Source organism: Lactuca serriola, chromosome 3, assembly GCF_051521515.1.
Source record: "Lactuca serriola cultivar US96UC23 chromosome 3, Lser_US96UC23_V15, whole genome shotgun sequence".
Lineage (NCBI taxonomy): Eukaryota > Viridiplantae > Streptophyta > Magnoliopsida > Asterales > Asteraceae > Lactuca > Lactuca serriola.
In genome coordinates this window covers 23401685-23407305 of record NC_136410.1, presented here as the reverse complement: position 1 = coordinate 23407305, position 5621 = coordinate 23401685, and the positions used below count along the sequence as shown (strand labels likewise).

The window sequence follows — 5621 nt, the reverse complement described above, 5'->3', positions numbered from 1 at the left end:
TGGATATGGAATGGATTTTTAGGTTTGGTTATACTTGTTGTTGATGGGTTTTAGCCATAAGAACATCCTATGTGCTCATGCAAACCCTAATGCTTGGATCTAGGTTTCTCTATTGTACATGCAATTCATCCAAGACTTTAAACCCTAATTCTAGCATAAAATTAATCATATTAACATGTGAAAGGGTTTTAGATCTTACCTTGATTGTTATGTAGCAATAACAATCTCAAATCCTCCTTGTAATGACTTTAGAAAGCTTAGAGTCACAATTATCACTCCTCTAATGGTTCACAAACACCAAGAGCAAGAGGATGAAGAATAAGGAGAGGGGAGGCTGCCCAAAACGTGTGGAAACCCTAAGGAACAAGTTCACCATGTTTTTTAGCCTTAAGGGTCCTTTAAACAGTGAGACTATTAGGGTTATCTAACAAGGAAACCCTAATTTGGATGCTTAAACCCTAAGCAACCCATGGACTCCTTCCTTAAAGGCCTAGGACGATTTCTAATGGGTTTCCCCATAGAATTCATCCACCCCTTTAATATGGAGTCCATTAGCTCAATACTCAACTATCATACAATTGATAGTTCTAGTCCCTTAAGTTTAATTAATGTCTTTTAGCCACAAACTTAATTCTTATTAATTTTTTACTAATATTAATTAAACAATATGATTTCTCCTTTAATATATTATTCTCATAATATATTAATAAATCATAATTAATCCTTTCTCTCCATAATTCATCATATCAAGTTTCTTTGGTGAAGGCAACCCAAGAGGACCATGCACCATCGGGTCAAGTATATACCAAAATAGTTATGGACTTAGACATTAATCCAACAGTCTCCCACTTGGATAAGTCTAATAACTATTATGCGTACGACTTCAGATCCTGATCTGCAATCGTAGCTTTCCAAAGCCGCTGTCAACTCTGATCTTATCAGATGTGCGTGTCCTTTAGATAAGGGATCATATATTCCTCCATTCTAGATATCGTATAGATATAAGACATGAATTCTAATCATTCTCTCTATACTATTTCCCGACTTCCGATTTATGACGACTGACAACATACTACAATTGATCACATCAAATTAGTCCCGGCTCGGCCAAGCGCTTAGGTGCCATCTCTAAATCATCGAGGGGCCCAAAGATATTGCTTTTATCCTACTTTGGATAAAAGGAACGGATAAACTTTGACTCAATGCTCGCTTGCACTCACTTACCGAATTACACACAACAATATGTTTTATAACACCAAGTTACTGGTGCTTTACATATTATCAATGTGCAACCGACTCGCAAGATACAACTCACACATCTCGGTTTCAAGAATATAAGATGTTATCGTCTCACCAATCACTCGTGATAAAATCCATGAAGTGATCCAAGTGAGCGTGGGTTTAATCCAATGCTCAAATCATATTCATAAGCACTCATGAACATTGCAGCAAACATTTGCTTATGTCTAATACACTTTAGACAATCCACACACCAATTCACGATAGTCTTCATTCGTACCTACTTCCAACATATGAATGACTGTGGCCCGTTCGAATAATTTGACTGTTCTTAACCAATTAAATTATTCAGGAAGTCAAAACATGCAAAGTGAAACACAAGAATAATACTAATCCCATATGGCCTCAAACCTTTGAGTATAAATAAAACACCTTTTATTTATCACCATATCGATTACTCATTATTTGTTGTTTCGAGTAATCAACTTCTTACCATGATTACTCATTATTTGTTGTTTCGGGTAATCACTTTTTATTGGTCGGTTTTTAGCCGAAGCAATCAAAAAGAGAATTAAAGATCTCGTGATAAGGAGTATGTCGATATAAAGACAGTAAAAAACGGAGACCGTATGTAAAAGTTATGAAATTCGTACGGTCTTTAATAGTTTAATCCAGTCCAAATATGAATTTTTGTTAAAGCAAAAGTTAAATGTTGAGGCCTTAATGAAAGTTGTATAGCTCGTCGAGAGGAATCCAAGGATATCAAAAACGGAGTTTGTATGCGAAAGTTAAGGTCATTCGAAGATCTGCAAGAAACAGTTTAGGCTGGTGATGTGGCATGATATGTGCATATTTAGCTATATATTTAGTATAGATTTTAATCATTTATTAGCTAATTATTTATATATTATAGACAAAAGGTACTTAATAGTGTTCAAATTGTATTTGCAGTCCAAAAGAGAAGCAAAAGGAAGCAGGAGATACGATCGGAAGCTCGGGAACTAAAGAAAGAAGAAAAAATGCTAAAACCTGAAGCTACTCGGCGAGTAGGGACATTTACTTGACGAGTACATACGAGGATTTGCGAAGCTACATGTGGGGTCCTTGCCGTATACAGATTCCTCAAGGGGACTCGCCGAGTTGGTTGTTTACTCGACGAGTAGCCCCTGTTTTGAGATATCTATAAATAGAAGCCACAAAACCGAATTGACTCTCTCTCTCTCTCTCTGGTTTTTGGGAAGCTTACTTGGCGATTAAGGAGACTGCTGGAGATCTGAAGAACGTGAGAAGAACCCTAATCCTCAATTCTAAGAAGAATAAGGCAACTTAGGTTTAATTTTCCACTTTACCTTTGAATATAACTATGTCTAACTTGCTTAGATTCGTTTTTGAGTTTGTTTTTACTGCAATTATGAACTAAAACCTTTATCTTATGTTTAGGGTAGATGATTTTGTGAATATTGATTGATTTTATGGTTAGGATTAATTTTAATTGGTTATATTGTTTTGTTAAGCTTGTTAAAGAACCTCATATATTAATAACAACTATTTTCTGTTAATAAATCAGTAATTACGTTGTACGAACATCTCTTAGTTATTAATTTCATATGATTTATGTGACCACATAGTTATATGTCTAGGAATACCGAATATGAAACTAGAATCAACTAAGACAGGTAAGTTAATACGTGAGCTTGTGTGATACACCATCAACAAGAGGTTAATTGAATTACCAATTCATTTAACCATTACAAGTCTTACTTAACCCGAATTAATTAACTAGGGAACTTATTAATTTAGACAACTGGACACTGATTGAATTTAATTGTTTTCTAAGGATTAGCAATAACGAACGTGAACCTAATCATCTCAATCGGTAGCCAATGAAAAGTTAATCCGATATATTTACCATAAAATCAACCATATGATCAATTGTTTCGAACCTAAACAGAAGTCCTTTTATCATTGAATTTAGTTGCAATTTAATTGTTTAGCTGATAGTTGCTTAATTAAGTGTTAGTTAAGTTTTAGTTAAGTTTCTAGTCTTGTAAAACTAGAGAAACCCCTTCTATTTTAGTATTTGTTTTAGATAATATTAGTAATTAGTTTAATTTCCGTTCCCTGAGATCGATACCATACTTATTTAATTATACCACAATTGATAGGTCCACTTCCTTTGTGTGTTAAATTTATAATTGAAAGGTAGGATTAAAACTAACTGGTTTCATACACATCAAATTTTTGGCACCGTTGTCGGGGAACGATTCAAAAATTAATTATAATTTCTAGTATTACCGATCCTTTGTGTGAGATTAATCTTGCACAAAGTTACTGCTTTAGTAGTCTAGGTATTAGGTTTAGTTTTAATTTTATCTGATTTGTTAAAAATTTTGTTTGATTTTTTTTAGTTTTAGCCTTGAACTCGCCGAGTGCAATCGAAGCTACTCGACGAGTCCATCGCTGAAACTCAGTTTCATTTTTATTTTATTTTTGTTCTTTTTACGCGTGTTTTCTGTTTTGTTTACAGTTCGTTTATGACCAGGGGAGGAGGTACACCTTTGATCCCACCGCTTAAAGATCCGGAAGCAACCTTGAAGAAAAACAAAGGCAAGAACGTAGGAGAAACCGCAACATCGAAGAATTCACCGTTGAAGAATCTAAAAGTTGTCTTTAGTAAGAAAAAGGGAAAAAAAAGTAGGAGAATCCAGCTTCTCTTCAGTGGCGGACGAAGACCCGAAGAAGGAGGACACCGAGTACGAAACCAAAAGGGAAGAAACCGAATCCGAAGAAGAAAGCGACTTTGGAGACGAAGCCCCTAACACCATGGCAAACATTGATGAAGTTCCCATGGACGAATGGAAGAAGAGGATACGTGATGATACCAGACCGGGACTAGTACAACCCATCATTCCCGCGACCGCCACTTTCGAGCTAAAGGGGCATATACTTGCTCAACTTAAGGAAATTCCCTTATACAGAAAGATCACGAAGACGCTTACAAGCACTTAGAAGAGGTCAACGATGTAGCCGATTACTTTAATGTTCCGAATGTGCCTCGTGAAACCATTTTGCTTCGTATGCTTCCCATCACATTCAAAGGAGCTGCGAAAGATTGGCTGAAATCACTCCCTCCCGGATCCATCACTACATGGGCTAAGATGAAAGAAGAATTTATTGACCAGTTTTTCCCTCCCTAAAAAATATCCAAGTTGAAGAAAGTCATAGCTAACTTTGAACAACAAGTTGTAGAGTCCCTTTATGAGGCATGGGAGAGATATAAAGGTTTACTAAGTAATTGTCCACATCACGATCTAGATAGCCAACAAGAAGTCACCATTTTCTATGATGGAGTGAATGTGACCACAAGGCAACTCCTTGATTCGCAAAGACCTCTCACTAAGAAGCCACCCCCGAAAATCAAAGAGCTAATTGAAGAATTCTCTAAGCACTTTAGAGAATATCATAACCCTCGGAATGAGCTAAGTAGGGGGCGGTGAACTCAGTTAATGATAGCATGACAGCAATTATGGCTAAACTAGAGAGTTTGGATCGAAGAATGACTAAGATGGACCAATCCATCCATGCCATTAGGGTCGGTTGTGAGAATTCTAGAGGACCTCATCTCACTAAGGATTGTGATCTTGACGAGAACGAGAACCGTAAGGTGCAAGTGTGTTATTCAAGTGGTGATAGGTTTGATGAAAATTGGTGGAAACCAAGGAAGGAATGGCTCCCTTATGACGAGTACAAAAAGGCAAAGGAGGAGAAATTTAAGCAAAAAGAAAGGGGCTTTTATCAAAAAGAAGAATTGGTGCTGGAGAAGAAAGATGATTTGGAAGATATGTTCACAAGGTTTGTAGCCACGTCTGAAAAGAGGCACAATGATACAGATGCTGAAATGAAAGAGCAACGAAATATGCTTAAAGAACATCAAGCTATGATGAAGGATCAACAAAATATGCTTAGGAATCAACAAGCATCTATTCATAACATTGAAAAACAGCTAGGTCAGCTTGCACAACAATTTAACCAAAGAGCACCCGGTGGACTTCCTAGCAATACCGAGCAAAATCCAAGAATGGAGCATGTGAATGCAATAAAAACATATTATGAGCCAATTTTTACCCCTATAATCTCTGTCCGGAAGAGCCCCAACAAGGAGCAAAAAGAAGAAGGAATTAGCTGGAATTTGAGTAAATCCGACACGACTCGCCGAGTCGCCAACATGCACTCAACGAGTCGACAGCCTGATGACAAAAACTGCTCTCTTTTGAAGCCTTACCGACCCTCTTTATCATTCCCAATCCAAGCCATACCTGATGAGCAGATTCCAGAATATAGGAGGTTTATGGAGCACATAAAGGTACTCCAAGTAAATATTC

At 36.8% G+C, this 5621-nt stretch overlaps 1 non-coding gene across 1 annotated transcript; it reads right to left on the bottom strand.

The window, feature by feature from the left end:
- Positions 1-4445: 4445 nt before the first annotated feature.
- LOC145096669 (small nucleolar RNA R71) lies at positions 4446-4552 on the bottom strand. The gene has a single exon (XR_013704040.1). It is a non-coding gene; the product is annotated as a small nucleolar RNA R71 (small nucleolar RNA).
- Positions 4553-5621: the final 1069 nt, after the last annotated feature.